The 16,596-nt window shown below is 46.7% G+C and overlaps 1 long non-coding RNA gene across 1 annotated transcript in view; it reads left to right on the forward strand.

Annotated features, from left to right (window-relative positions):
- The first annotated feature begins 9,353 nt into the window (after positions 1–9,353).
- The window catches only part of LOC146832756 (uncharacterized), a 52,950-nt gene continuing 45,707 nt past the window's right edge, over positions 9,354–16,596 (forward strand). Inside the window, exon 1 of the long non-coding RNA XR_014961334.1 lies at positions 9,354–9,492. This is a non-coding gene — a long non-coding RNA (uncharacterized LOC146832756). The remainder of the gene's footprint in view (positions 9,493–16,596) is intronic.

The raw sequence follows: 16,596 nt of genomic DNA on the forward strand, positions 1-16,596 counted from the left end.
CTTCCTGGCAGCAGGACTTCTTTGCAGCTCTCCATTGAAAACGACAAAGGTTTCCGACACCACTTGACCCCTATGCACCCGGCTCCTCTGGGATAGGTAACATGGGTACTTCAGTACTCACTGGAGGGTTGGCCTTAGAACATCCTAAGTTCCAAAGGGTTTGCTCAAGGTCTTCTTAGAAGTGTCCTTAACTTGTGAATTTCCAACCGCGACTTTCCCATAGAGTTATACGGAGCACGTGTCTGTGTTTCCTCGCTGCACCCGTCCTCCGTGGTCTCCTTGTGTCACTCCTCTGGGTGGTTCCTTAGGGTCCCAGAGATTCTACGTGCTCTATGCACTGGGTCTAGTTAAGATGTTGTTGTTATACCATTTTTTTAGTATATGGTTCGGTCTCCCCCTGGAGCCCGCTGTGTGTTTTGCTATTAACGAATGTTCTCTTGAGTCAGCATTGTGTGCTTTGTGCCCTAGTCTCGTATAAAGACAAGTAGAGAGAGTTATATTAATAATTTTTATATAAACACTGTGTGGTTCTCCTTTCACTTAATCATTTAGGAAGTGATATTCTGGTAAAACAAGCTGCTTTACATTCCTTCAATATTAAGCCTGCAGGCTGCCCTCCATAGCTACCACTAGGATAGCTTTGAATAAGGTTATCTTTGACCTCAGACATCATAAGGGTCGTGTGGCCTGGTACAAGGTGCCCAATTTAACTAGTGGACAGCATATACCAATCCACCTTCTTACACCTTAGGCTTATGTATTTTTTACAAGGGCTAGCAGAGGAATACATTGTTTAGCTTGTAGTCACTCCATATTCCAATCTTTTAGAAGCTCAGTCTTTTCTTCCTAAGAGTTTTGATGAAACTACCCACAAAGGGTACAAATTTCAGACACCATGGAGCCTGTGCACTGAGAAGAGCTCACACAAACAGTAAGTTTAGTTTCTGGCCACAAAGCAAAAGGGGTCAATTAACAAATTGCCTTCCAAAGTGGCGTGGTTTTACAACAGTCTTGGATTTTGACTGCCATCTACAGCTATTTAACAACATCTTACACATAAAGGGTATTCCAGGAAACTTCACTGCATCCTTCAGGTTTCTTAAGAACAATTTTTTTTAATTCGGAAAAAGAACAATAAAATGCTTTCATCTGTAAATCATAAACAGTTTAACTGGTTTGTAGTTTACATTACTTTCAAGCTGAAAACAATTATTATTTTACAGGACTCCTTGTTTGGAAAGGAATTGCTTGGTCCATCTAGAACTTCAGGATGCTTAACCAACAGTCCCAATAGACAAAAAGTGCAGAAAATTCCTCCAGTTCCAATGTAATGATCACATTGACTAATTTACCTGTCTCCCCGTTAGTGTGTCTTTGACTTTGATTCACGAAACCTGTGGTTTTATGGCTGAGAAACCAAGGAATTTGATTAATTATTTATCTAGACAATCTTTTGATTATGGCTTAAGATCTTTTGACTCTTTAGCAACAGATTTTTGTAATAATCAATCAATCAATGAATCAGGGATTTTTGAAGCATGCTACTCACCCATGAGAGTCTCAAGGTGCTGGGGTGGGGGAGGGTGTGCAGCTCCGAAGCAGTCAAAGAGCCAGGTCTTTAGGCTCTTCCTGAAGGTGTGCGGATTAGGGGAACGTCTGATGGAGTTCGTTCCAGGTTTTTGTCGCCATGTAGGAGTAGGCTCTTCTACCCATCCTGGATCTGTAAATGTGCAGGGTTTTGGCAAAGGCGAGGTTGGAGGAGTGAAGGTTTCTCTTGGGTGCGTGGAAGGAGACTCTTTCATTGAGGTACTGGGGTCCGGTATTGTGGAGGGATTTGTGGGCATGAGTGAGTAGGTTGAAGTTTACTTTCTTCTCAACAGGGAGCCAGTGGAGGTCTCGTAGGTGCTGGGTGATGTGTTCATGTCATGGGATGCCAAGGACGAGCCTGGCAGCGGTGCTCTGGATGGTCTGGAGTTTCCGAAGCAGGGATTTGTTGTTTGCGGTGTAGAGGGTGTTTCCATAGTCCAGTCTGCTTGTTATGAGTGCCTGGGTGATGGTCTTGCTGAATTCTGGGGGGATCCACTTGCAGGTCTGGTGAAGGATGCAGAGGGCATTGAAGCACATGGAGGAGACGGCGTTGATCTGTTGGGTCATGGTGAGGGAGGAGTCGAGTATGATACTGAGGTTCTGTGCGTGGTCCATGATGGTGGGTGGGTTGCTGATGGAGGTGGGCCACCAGGTGTTGTCCCATACTGAGGGGGTGGGTCCAAGGACTTCTGTCTTCTCTGAGTTGAGCTTCAGACAGCTGCTGCTCATCCAGGATGTGACATCTTTCATTCCTTCCTGGAAGCTGAGTCTGGTGGTTTCGGGCTGCCTCGTGAGATAGAGGATGAGCTGGGTGTCGTCGGCGTAGGATACTAAGCTGAGCCCATGCTGTCTGACAATGGCGGCTATGTAGATGTTGAAGAGTGTGGGGCTCGAGCGAGGATACTTGGGGTATTCCACAGTTGATCTCTGTGGGTTTGGAGATGAAAGGCAGGAGTCTGATTGTTTGGGTTTGACTGGTGAGAAAAGAGCAGATCCAGTCGAGGACAGTTCCCTATATGCCTGCGTCGTGGAGTCTGGGGGTGAGAGTGTAGTGGGAGACGGTGTTGAAGGCTGCAGAGAGGTCTAGTAAGATGAGAGCCGCAGTGTGGAGAGTGCGGATGTCGTTTGTGGTGGCGAGGAGGGCGGTCTCAGTGCTGTGGTTGCTGCATGATCCGGATTGGGACAAGTGGAGGATGAAGTTTGCTTCGATGAAGTTTGTAAGCTGGATGTTGACGATCTTCTCGTTCACTTTGGCCGCGAAGGGGAGGAGAGAGATGGATCTTTCGTTTTTGAGGTCCATAGGGTGTTCGGAGGGCTTCTTGAGGAGGGCTTGACTTTTGCACGTTTCGAGTCAACAGGAATGTGCCAGATTCAAAGGTGGTGTTGATGGTGTGTTGTAATTCGGGTGCTATGGCCGCACTGGCTCTGTGGAAGATCTGTGGCAGGCAGGGGTATGTGGGGGCTCCTGAGTGAATGCTATTCATGATCATGGCGGTGTCATCGGTGCTGACCGGGGTCCAGGTGGAGCTGGTAGGCTGGCTGGTTTTGCCAGGGGTTGGTTTGGTTTCGGAGTCAGGTGTCTGTTCGCTGAAGTTGTCATAGAGGGATTTGATCTTGAAATGGAAGTAGGATCCGAGTTTGTTGCAGAGGTCCTGGGAAGGTGTGACGTCCAAGGCTTCACTGGGGCTTTTGTGAATTCTCGAATGATGCTGAAGAGTTCCCTCGAGCTGCTGGTGAGGATTTTGTCCTGGATGAAGGTCCTTTTGGTGGATCTGATGTGTTGGTGGTATTCAGTCATGGTGTTCTTGAAGGTGGTCTGAGCTTCTGGTGTTTCTCCAAACTTTCTTGCGATGTCTGCAGGTACGTTTGGATTCTCAAAGGTCTCGGAGTCTTCTTCAAGATTCAGGGTTTATTTTAGAAAATCTAAATCAAGGGGAGAGTGAGGAAGTTATGGGGAACGTCCCTATCCCCAGTTCAAATATATCCGAAACAATGTGGACGAACCCACTGAGAAAAGAGTTATGACTCACTGTTATGATGAACAGTGCCAGGAAACCATTAGGTTTTGTTAAAAGATCCCTCACACACCAACCTGGTTGGTGTCATGCTTCATCATTGGGGTCCCAACCGGGTGGCCGAATGCCTCCGGTTGTACTACGGCGCCTGATTACAGCGGAACTGATGTGGTGTATTTGTGTGAAGTAGTGTAGTGAAAATTTCAAAGTATCTCTGGGAGTCCTTGCCTGATGTATTTATTAGTGGCAGCCCAGGATACGGCTAAAAACAGATAGCGCAACTACTGGAGTGAATTGCACTCTTAGGGCCATATTCACAAGGAACTATAGCCGACTTAGCTGCACTTTATCGCAGCCAAAGTTGCTATAAACGTATCGCCCCAATCACAAGCTGGTGTTAACAGCCCATAGCACAAGTTTACCCGTGATAGCAGCCGCAAAAAACATTGCCACGGATGACCTATTGAGATGCAGAGTAGGCGTTCCCGTGCCAAAAGCCGCGACAACACTACTTCACAACATTCACAACGAACAGCCAGAACTGTGATAAGAACACAAAACAGGCGATAAGGTGCATTAGCAGTAGGAAAATAAACCTGCTCTGACCTGGTGCTAAGTCGGACCACTGCCTGCACCACAAAAGGGAGCCCAGCCCACAGCCACATCGGAAGGGCAGCAGATGCCATAGAGCCACTGGTCATGTGACCTGAACACCCCAGAGGGCTACAACACCCACCGCCACCACCCCAGGACCCCATATAGCACCCGGAACAACCCCACCAGACCACCACCCAGGCAGCGCTCACAAACACAGCGGAAACCCAGGAAACAAACCAGCCTCACAGACCCAACACCTGACCATGTCACTGCCCAATACAGGCTCAAAAGCACAATCATCGCACGCATCATGACCAACAATGTCCAACAGGCCAATGGCACCAACACAGCAGACAACCAACATCCCACCCCACACAAAGCTGCTGGCTGTGCTGCACCTGTTGGCACCTGGTACCCTCAACCAACACCCGCCACAGTCGGAGGAGTCACAAGCCAGCCACATCTCAGTCCCTCACACCTGTCCTGGACATGACCATCAGCCTGGTACCCCAGTCCCCATACGTCCAACTTAATGGGCAGGATCAGCTGGAGACCTAGCAAGGACCATACGCCATAGCTGGATGCACGTATGTGTTGGGGCAATCCACAGCACACATGTCTTTCCTGTGTCCCTTGGTGACCCAGCACACAGTCACTGCAACAGAAAGCACATGTCTCACATCAATGTGCAGGCAACAACTGAACACCGTGGAACCTCCACTGATGTCGCCTCCAAATTCCCCGCCAGTGTGCATGATACCTTCATCCTCTGACTGTCCATCAGCACCCAGCGTTACCAGGATGACACCAAGGGAAATGCAGACTCCCTTGGCAAGTACAAAATGAACACCCCACCCACCTGAAGGAACAGGTTGGTGGAGTGGTGCACCGCCTATTAAAACGTCAATGATGGTTAAAGAGTCAAATGGATGACCAAGTAATATCAAGGGAACTACATAAGGTAGTGCGGTCTCTGTGTCCGCCGTTGTCCGGTACCATAAACCCCACCCACCTGAACTCCACAACCATGCAACTCACAGCACCGGCAATGCAAACAACACAAAATCACAACCAACATGCAAAACAGCATGCCCACCCACCAAACACAACAGAATAACTTACAATGGTAACCTGGGCAAGCCATGAACATGAGCCATCAAGGGCATGGCACCCCAGCCACACAATAGCCGAAGGTGGGGAGAGGTGGCAGCCAGGCATGTGTGGAGGAGGCAAGTGACCCATGAATGGGAAAGTACACAATGCCAAGAGTGGCGGAGATGTGCTGGACAGACTGCAGCATGCGGAACACACCCATATCCATGGGGACATAAACCGCTGGTGCATGGAGTGTAGTGGACAGTGGACGCAACCATGTCACCCCAGCCAGTGGAGGAGTTTGTGGAAATGTTGCCTGTAAGCGTGAAAGGAGTGGGATGGCCTGACGTACTCCAGGCCAGCGTAGGGGTGTGAATAAAAAGCACGTAGCCCTGGGCGTGGTCCTTTTCCAGAAAGCCCAATGTCTCTGCCAGGGCGGCACCACTCACCACGCCACAAGGTTGACGCCGTCCTCATGAGCAGAGTTGCCTGCGATCCTGTGCGCCTGCCGTACCCCCGCCGGCCGGCCCTCAAAGCCGTCAGGCCCGCCCCTGCGCAGCCAGGCCACACTGATCACCTTCCGACACCGGCATGTGTCAAGGAGGGCCCACCACGTGCCTGCACAAGCTCCAAGCCCAAGTGTGCGTCCTTGGCAGCCTCTCAGACCATCATGGCCTCCACGACACAGGCCCGCTTTAGACCTTTCTCGTTGCCGTTCTCTACTGCCCCCTCCGGTCTACACTACGGTCAAGTAGGTCACACAATTGGAACTGAGTCTTGATTACACGATGGCAGAGTACATATGTTCATTGCAGAGTTTACCTCAGTGTACTCCCTTCGACGTGGTGCCACCAACTCTGTGCATAGCATCGCAACCACACGTGTCTGTGGGCCATCACGGATTATTGCCCTTGGCCTACGCTGCGCACGTGTAGGTCACAGAGCTGAACATAAATTGTTCAACGGCAGATTACATGTCTTCGCACGCAAGGAGAGGCGTGAGAGGATGACGCGTTGCAGCCCAGAGGGAATAAGATCATCGTTGCGGAGGTGATCGAACACTACCGACAACTGCCCTGTTGCCACTAACTCTGTGCTTCGCGAGCCAACGACAGGTGGCTGTGGGCCCTTGCTGACCGCTGCCCCTGGCCTACACTGCGGTCGAATAGGTCACACACACCTTCAAATTCAGCCTCGATTTGTTTATGGAAGACTTCCTGTCATTGTACAGGCCTAATCGCAGACTGCATCCCCTTTCAGGCCTGGTGCCAAGATGTCTATCTCCCGAGACCCATGGTCACTTTCTGGTTAGACTTTGGGGGCGACTGAGTCCATGGACTTAGGTTTTTCTTCACCATCATGGCGGTGATATAGACTTAGTGGCGAAAACGAGGCCATGGTATTCCACCCCACCATTTGCTGCTTCCCGATAACATCAGACCTTTCGCCTCATGCCCTGGAGGACACCTTCCACTGTCCTCCGCAACACTACGCAACATACACCTCGGACATTGTTGAGGACCTGCTCAGGTCGCATGGCCCATCTGACTACTCCGCCAGTCACCGTCCCGTGGCAGGGTGCCTGTGCCGGCCGCTGTGCATCCGGGGCCACTAACTCTGTGCAGCTCACGTCAGGGACCCTGTCTGAATGAATATTGGATGACCTCTGTGACGGTGGTCCTGGGGCCATTGACGCCATGTGCATGTGGCCCTGTGCTGTCCGCTGCCTCCGGCCTCAACTGCGGACCACCAGGGCTCACACATCAAATCGAGTCCTGACCAGCCCGGACGTCGCATCACCGCAGGAGGCACACGCCACCTCCGCCAGGACAACCTCTAACCGCCATCTGCCAGAGTCAAAACGGTGGTCCTGACAAACCTACTGAGTTGCAAAACACCTGTCGTGGATGCCATCATCAGACTGATACCCTGCTCAGCACTACAGGTGCCACTGACTCAGTGCCCCGCTAGCCATAGTCCATTACTGATTGTGTTTTGTGCTGTGGAGAGGCTGTGCAGCAATGTCATCTCAAGCAGTGTGGGAGAACTGGGACGTTGTTGAGGAAGCTGATGCAGATCTCACACACCACACTGCATCCGGAATATTTCGAAGGGACACAATCAAAGACTTTTTCTTCACATGAGCGTGCTCATCTCTAGTGCCCCAACCACAGTGCAATGCAACTCACGGACACTTCTGTTTGCATGTTGTGTGTCCTCTGGACTTTCTCCATCTCCCTCCATGTTGCTCAGCAGTTGACTCTGTTATGCAGGTGTTTTCAGTTCCCGTTGCACTGGTGTCCACTGTTCAAGTGGTTGCCAGCACCAAGCACTCCATGCGTTCTGGTTTACACTCACCCCATGAAAATCAAGAGTAGTGAGATGCACACCGACATGCTCCCAATTTTTGGCAAGGCTTGGTATCTTCAGAACTATAAAGGCGTGCATGCTTGATACGCGCTCCGCCCAATTGTGCAACAATGTTGGCAAGCACATTGGGACCTCATTTGGTACCCAGTCAAGCTGCACAGCCATATCGCTGAATGAATCCAATCAATCAAATACTTGCTCCATATTAATCTGCTAATCCATATTTCACTCAGTTTCTTTTTCATCAATTTTTCCAATGTTTCTTCAATTCATTTTACTCATTCCAATACAATGCAAAGTAATTCACTCCAGCACAGGAGATTAAATGATTTCCAAATATCAAGTTTATATTAAAAATTACCCCATGCATTTCGGAAATAATCCCTTCATCAGGGGTATCTAAAATACAAAAAATAAATGAAAATGCATGACCATTAGCGTGATTGTTACACTGTGATATTAATGTCAAACTCACTCCATGCATTCTACTCTTAATGTTTTCTGTATGGCAATTTATACATGCTAAGTTTATAACCCACTCCTTTTTTTAAAAAAAAAGCCAAAATCGTTCTTAGAACTAAAGCAGTAATCCCCTTTCAAATCCACCTTCATCTTTTCCAATTAACACAGAGATCCAGTAAGGCCTACTACACTGAACTTAACAGCTCTCCCATATTTGTAAAACACCTCTTCATCCTTTAAACAACTTTTGCTTTCCATACGCTTACCATGACATATGTTGATTTACGTTCATTGTAAAACAACCCAAACTCGCTTGGCACCAGCTCTTGCTACGCAAGTGTATAAAATCCATTTTATTGCGTTAACATTTGCAAGATTGCCAAAGCACACGTCACACACTTGATAATGATAACATCTACTGCTTGAAACAAACACAACTACTTAACCCCTCCCCAACTCCCCCAGGTGATTAATCACGTGTGCCTATGCTCTAAAATCACGTAAAAAAACGTAACGGACTGATACATTCCATGCTCACTCACGATCCTGCTATTTAAGAAAAAGGAAACTACATTTCCCAGAATCCCTCAAAACAAATCTTTCACGATTTTCTGTGCTTCCCTGCACCCCAGTTATCAATGCAGTATCCAGTATTATTAATGGTAAACCAGCACGATTTACAAACGCCTAAAATACAAATCTACATGGCTAGTTTTTATAAAAAACGATAAGTGTTCATGGTTATGGTAGCAACTTCACGATCCTCCGTGTGTCCATTCCATTCACGTATTGATGAAGGTCAGATGTGACCCGAAACCCGACTCCCGACTCCTGTGTGAATCATCATTGTGTCCATGTCCTTGTTAATCCCATTATTTCTTATTTTGCATTTATCCACGTGTAATCATGGGTGCAATCTCTAACTAACCATGTAGATTTGTATTTTAGGCGTTTGTAAATCGTGCTGGTTTACCATTAATAGTACTGGATACTGCATTGATAACTGGGGTGCAGGGAAGCACAGAAAATCCTGAAAGATTCGTTTTGAGGGATTCTGGGATATGTTGTATTCTATTTTTAAATAGCAGGATTGTGAGTGAGCACGGAATTTATCAGTCCGTTACCTTTTTTACGTGATTTTAGAGCATAGGCACACGTGATTAATCACCTGGGGGATTTGGCGAGGGGTTAAGTAGTTGTGTTGTGTCAAGCAGTATATGTTATCATTATCAAGTGTGAGACGTGTGCTTTGGCAACCATGGAAATGTTAACGCAATAAAATGGATTTTATACGCTTGCGTAGCAAGAGCTGGTGCCAAGCGAGTTTGGGTTGTTTTACAATGAACGTAAATCAACATATGTCATGGTAAGCGTATGGAAAGCAAAAGTTGTTTAAAGGATGAAGAGGTGTTTTACAAATATGGGAGAGCTGTTAAGTTCAGTGTAGTAGGCCTTACTGGATCTCTGTGTTAATTGGAAAAGATGAAGGTGGATTTGAAAGGGGATTACTGCTTTAGTTCTAAGAACGATTTTGGCTTTTTTTTAAAAAAAGGAGTGGGTTATAAACTTAGCATGTATAAATTGCCATACAGAAAACATTAACGGTAGAATGCATGGAGTGAGTTTGCCATTAATATCACAGTGTAACAATCACGCTAATGGTCATGCATATTCATTTATTTTTTGTATTTTAGATACCGCTGATGAAGGGATTATTCCCGAAATGCTTTGGGTAATTTTTTTATAAAAACGTGACATTTGGAAATCATTTCGCCTCCTGTGCTGGTGTGAATTACTTCGCATTGTATTGGAATGAGTAAAATGAATTGAAGAAACATTGGAAAAATTGATGAAAAAGAAACTGAGTAAAATATGGATTAATGAATAATATGGAGCAAGTATTTGATTGATTGGATTCATTCAGCGATATGGCTGTGCAGCTTGACTGGGTACCAAATGTGGTCCCAATGTGCTTTGTTACACTCACCCCACACACATCCAGCACAGGCGTCACTGTACATGTGGCCCTGCCAATAAAGGGGCCGGGCGCATGTGTCCGTGGACAGTTCAACATGATCTCTGCGTGTGTCCCTGTGGTCTTGTATGCAGGAGGGCCCTGGGCCCTAAGACATTACATTGTGATGTGCACAGCGGATGCAGACTTGTCACAGCAGGCAGCGTGTTGGAGCTTGGACATGTAGTTTTGTCGTCACCCACTCAATTCGTAAGGAGAGTGGGCTGTGCCGTCGTAGGCAGAGCTGACGTGGGTGTGTGACTGCTATTTGCGTGCCCCTTGGCGTGGTTCTGTACTGTGAATGTGCATCTGCATGTGTCTCTATGGCTGTGTGGGTCTCCTTTGTTGGGTGTGGGTGGTCCCTGAAGTGTTATGGACACCAACGTATGTGATCTAGTTCTCCTTCCATGGGTTCGGACCCCTACCACGCCTGTTTGGCCACCTCCTTTTGGCGTGCTGATACATGGCAACAGGGTGCCATGTGTGGGTGGGTGAAGTGTTGTGAGCCAGCTGTGCTTGCGGGTGCTTCCTGCTGTGTGGTCTGTTGTAGGATCTGTGTCCTCCTCTGAGTAGCTTTGCTGACCGGGTCCTGGTGGTGGGTTGTGTGGGATGTCCATGGACTGTTGTAGGGCGTTGTTTTCAAAAGTGTGGTGGTCCTCTCTGGCATCACAGATGTGTTGTCTTGTGTGATCTGCTGGATGTGTTGTGTGCCCCTCTGCAATGTGAAGGGGAGATGCATGTTGACATTGTGTTTACATGTATGTTTGCACATTGTTCTGGACTTCATGCAGACTGTATGACAATGTACATTGTGACTCTTCGTGAGGTGCTGAATTCTGCTGCGGGACAGTGTACATTTGAACTACATGACGTATGTGAGGTCCTACGCGTACATTTCCATTTCACAGTTTCTTGCTCTGTCAGATGTAGTTGGCATGTTTCTGTGCATGTGCGGAGCCAGTTGTGTCCTATGTTCTGCAGTGTCGGCTATACGCATTGTACCACATTGTCGTCAATGTGGGTGTGCTGTTCTTGCTATGTGTGTGTGCTGCAGTGTGCCAAGGCGATCAGGGACATGATCCTGGGTGATTGTGGGTGTGCTGTGTGCTACGCCTCATTGTACATGTGTGCCATTGTGCCCATCTCCCCAAGTCCCTGTTGGTTACTCTCCCTGTTGATGTTGTGTCAGGTCTTCTCAAGCTGTTTCCGTACTCCGTTTTCCTTGCACCGTCTCCACACTGATGACTGTGGCCTCGGTTTCCTCCAGCTCCTCCTGTGGCGCAGGACTGCCACATCCTTCTGCCTTCCTGTTGGCAGCGGGTTTGTGCCTGGTTTCAGTTGTCACGTCATGCCGGCGCCTCTTGGCCTCCTGGATTGGCCTCCTCGGCACTCCGAGTGCATTCCAGGTGGTCTGCTTGTGGGTCAGTTGCTGGTAGTGTTCTGTCGCCTCCGTGACACTGGTCTTGTTTTCCTGTGGTCTGCACCCCGTCTTCCTCTCCCTCTTCTCCTTGGCCTTCCCCGACCCTGTTGTTCCTTGCTGGTGGTCTGTGGGGGTTCTGGGGTTCGCGTTGGCCTCTGCGCTCGGTCAGGTTGCATCCATGTTGCTACGTGCTTTGGCTTGTTTCTGGTGTGTTGTTTGTGTTTTTTATGGTGCATTTTCCACGCGTGGTATTTGCAGGCCTGTGGCTGGTTTTTGTGACTTTTGTACCGCAATTGGCCACGTCGCATGTTTTTTTGCGTTCGCATTTCGCATTTTTGTGGCGTGGCATTGGATTTTGCACGGGCATTTGATGCGTTATCTGGTGACTATCGCATGATACCGCTGCCTTATGAATACTTGGTTGGCACGGCGTAATTTTCCCGTGTTGGGTTGCGATGTTGAGAGTTGCGTTAGGCTACTCTTGCGGTAGTTATCACACGTTCTTGTGAATATACCTCTTAGTTGTCTAAAATGTGGTCTACATGTCTCAACCTTGGATAGAAAATGTAAGGGCTTTCGTCAGGACCGGGTGAAGGGTGCGTAGGTGGCAAAAATCATGCCACGTGAAAAATGAATATTCAACCCACGTGCTAAGGTGTGTTGTAGTGCTCAGTGGTATCGGTATACTTACGGACCCACTGTCAAAACCTGTAGAAAATCAAAAGACCAGTCAAGACACATAAAGAGGAGAGAAAATGCGATATAAAATTCAATCTTTAGCGTATTCCTTAGTGCCTAGGTACTGGTCTCAGGTTACTTGGCACAAACAGTGAGTCAATCTGTAGTCTAAGCTGGGTGGGAGAAATGTGCTATTTATACACAAGTATCACTCAGCAAATATGCGGCTGTGACTGTACCACAGCATGCTAGTAATCCTTAATGGTGTGTCTATAGCGCCTTTGCATAATAGACTGATATGCGGCATGCTGGTTAGGTGCTATGAGTACCCCTAGGCGATTGGAATCAGGAGGTACTGAAGTGCCTGGTGGTCGGCACGGTAGTGGTCGTGTGTGTCAGCATTTTGCTGGAGCATACATGGCCACTGAATTATGTGCTTAAAAATGGATTGCAAACAGCATAGTTGTAAGAGAAAGAAGGGAAATAGTGTCTGTGCATTGTGTTGCTTCTAGCAGGCCTTCCCGGTTCTGGTTGCGTGCGTGTTTTCTCGCCTTGTCAGTTAGTCTTTTAGGGTAGCCACGGTGTTGCAATTTAGTGCTCAGGGCTTTGGCCTGGTCCTTGAAGTCTTGGACTTCACTGCAGTTTCTTCGCAGTCGTGGCCCTCATGCCCATTTTATAATGCCCTTCTTTATTAAATCACATTGAATATGGGACATAATTCACTCTACCCTATGCAGGAGTTTTGCCCCCTTCAATAGGACATTCCCATTTGCGTATCCTCGCTATTTCACAATCCCTTGCGATGGCGCCCATGCATGTGCAAACGCCTTTACATGACAGTGGGTCGGGTTCTGCTTCAGACGAGGTGGTTTCATGCTCAACATGTCTGCCACGCATGTGCAGTACTACCCTCAGACACGGGTCTAGTTGTTTCCCTTCTGCAGGCTCCACGCAAATGCCGAAGACGGTTTCCATTTATACTGGCTGACGGCAGGGACACACCAGCAGCCAGGATCATGGGGGACCACAGTAGGTTCCAGCGGGTTTCTCGTCTTGACGAAGTAAGGCTTCTCAGCTGTTTGCAATCTATTTTTAAGCACATAATTCAGTGGCCATGCATGCTCCAGCAAAACGCCGGCACACACGACCACTACCGTGCCGATCACCAGGCACTTCAGGTACCTCCCGATTCCAATCACCTAGGGGTACTCATAGCACCTAACCAGCATGCTGCATGTCAGTCTATTATGCAAAGGCGCTATAGACACACCATTAAGGATTTCTGGCATGCTGTGGTACAGTCACAGCCGCATATTTGCTGAGAGATACATGTGTATAAATAGCACAGTTCTCCAACCCCGCTTAGACTACAGATTGACTCACTGTTTGTGCCAACTCACCTGAGACCAGTACCTGGGCACTAAGGAATACGCTAAAGATTGCATTTTATGTTTCATTTCCTCTCCTCTTTATGTCTTGTCTTGTCTTTTTATTTTCTACAGGTTTTTACAGTCGGTACATAAGTATACCGATACCACTGAGCACTACAACACACCTTAGCACGCGTGTGTTGAATAATCACTTTTCACGTGGCACGATTTTTGCCACCCACACACTCTTCACCTGGTCTTGACGAAAGCCCTTACATTTTATATCCAGGGCTGAAACATGTAGACCACATTTTAGACAACTAAGAATACAATTCAGTCCAGTAGTTGCGCTATCTGTTTTTATGCGTATCCTGGGCCACCACTAATAAATACATCAGGCAAGGATTCCCAGAGATACTTTTACATTTTAACTATACTACTTCACACAAATACACCACACCAGCTCCACTGTAATCAGGCGTCGTAGCACAACCGGGGGGCTTTCGGCCACCTGGTTGGGACCCCAATGATGAAGCATGACACCAACCAGGTTGGTGTGTGAGGGGTCTTTTATCAAAACCTAATGGTTTCCTGGCACTGTTCATCATAACGGTGAGTCGTAACTCTTTTCAGTGGGTTCGTCCACATTGTTTCGGATTCATTTTAGAAAAGCCAAAGTTCATGTTAACTCCGACAAAAGTTTCTTGGTTGCTGATAAACCCAGAGGAATCTACTCTACAACTTCCCTAATCAAAAGTCAATACAATAAAAGCTAAGAATTCCCAAGTTCTTTGCAAGGCCTTAACCTCCCTAAAAGTTTTAGCAAGGATTGCCCGTCTGTTGTCCTTCTCAATGTGGGCTTTTTTTTCCAGGATTCTGAATTATCATGCTGTGCAAAGGTTAAAAAAAAATACCTCTTAAGGAAGGGTTTAGCTTACTCTGATGTGGTTGCATTATATCCAGATTCTTAATTAGAATTCCAATGGTGGATGAACAATTTGGGCACCTGGAACACAAGGGCAATTTTTGCTTCAGCCAAAGATTTAGTGTTAAAGTCAGGTGCAAGTCTTATTGCTTTGGTGCGTGATGGGGCAATCAATTCTTGAGTGAACGCAAAAGCTCAGAAAAGGGATCATGCATGCACATAAATTGTTTCAAGATGTTTGCCAGCTGCTTTACTATTTGCAGCTTCACAGAGGACAAAGTAGGTTGTTCCACCCTGCTCTGCATGGACAAGTTTACATTGGGCAGATATATAAACTACCTGGGGTATAAAGTCCAAACCATTGGCATATCTAGTGAGGAGCTTTTGGGAGATTTATATGAAGCTGACAGTTTCGGCAGAATACCTCGCTGACAAATTCAATTTAGTTGCAGAGTGGCATTGCAGATATGTCAAAGACTCTACTGAAGGGTTCATCCTTTAATTTTCAAAAAAGCTGTCTAAAAAGGGATCTTTTCTACATAGACCTGTTTGCCTCCTACCCCAACACACACCTTCCCTCTTTTTTCAGTTGGAGACCAGATCCACTGGCAATGGTAACAGATGCAATGCTCCAGGATAGGTTTCAGAGAATCAAATATTCTTTCCCTCCCTTTATAATGATCAACAGAGCATTAGCCCAGGCAGATGTCAGAATTTGATCCTAGTAAAAGTGCCTTGCTTTGGCAATCCCACGTTTTGTACCCAACACTTTCAGAATTGCTAATGTATTTCTCAATTCTCTTAACAACCTTGTACAATCTTCTCCTCCATCCTCAATGACAAAATTACAATCTGATCCTCAGTTGAACGCTGACCCTAATAGTTTCAAATTATTGGGCCAGCCTCAAGAAATTCACACATTTCCAAAGCGGCTGCAGAGCATTTGCACAAATATTGGGCTCCAAGAACTTCAAAGCCCTATCGTTCACAAGCATGGTCTGGTCTGGCTATTGTCTAGAAAAATCAGTTGCTACCTTTTCAGCAGATGTAACTTTGGTTGTGAACTTTTTAGCTTCTCTGGCTAGACTGGGAAAACGTACAGAATGGCGAACACATATCATTCAGCAATTTCAGCAGCCCATTTCTATGTAAATGGTAAACAAATTGGAAAACATCCATTGATTTGTCATCTGTTGAAGGGAGTGCATTTTTGAAATTCTCTTCTTGCCAAGTACAGATATGTGTGGGATGTTAATTGGTACTTTGTATGTTTTACACCTGTCAGATAATTAAGGTGTCTTTAAAAATGCTTTCAGAGAAATTGACAATAATATATTGTTTAATTTAAATGAATTATCTTTCTGATGTATGGTCACAACATCTGGCCACACAATTTACTCTCAATGGATCACAGGTCATTTCAACATATTTAGAAGGATGAAAACAAATATGGTACCTATTTTCTAGCCTTATTTTCCAAAACAACCAAAGTTGTGCATGGCAGGCTGTTTAAAAGTTTACAAACAGAATAGAAGTCATGCGAGATTGCTCTCCTATTACAATTTTTTGATTTCTTTTAAAACCCCTACCTACAAATTTCATCCCATACCCTGACAGGATGGATAAAATTAGTTATGTTCTTGGCTATGACCCCATGCACATAGGAGCACACCCCCTTCAGATAGCATCTGCGCAATATGTGTACCGGTGCTATCTGTATTACAGAAGGGGCGCAATAATGTCTGCGCCCCCCATAATACAGCAGAGCCCCAGAGGTGCAGAAAGCAGGCGCACATGACCATTGCACCACGAGGGCACTGCACTGTAGTATGGCCCCTGTTGTCCTCCAGTATCGTGTCTTTCTTACACACCTGTTAAGAAACATACAAGTGAAAATGTATATATTGCTATATGTACTTTAAATTTAAAAAACACCCCTCTCCTAACTTTGATATTTGCTTAAAGGATGGTTAAATACATAATCACAACCTCTGAATGCTTGTATAATCCTTGACAAATCACACATTCGTTCTAGCAGACCTATTTTAATCTGGAGGAACTAT

The sequence above is a fragment of the Triturus cristatus genome, chromosome 5_1 (genome assembly GCF_964204655.1).
Source record: "Triturus cristatus chromosome 5_1, aTriCri1.1, whole genome shotgun sequence".
Taxonomy (NCBI): domain Eukaryota; kingdom Metazoa; phylum Chordata; class Amphibia; order Caudata; family Salamandridae; genus Triturus; species Triturus cristatus.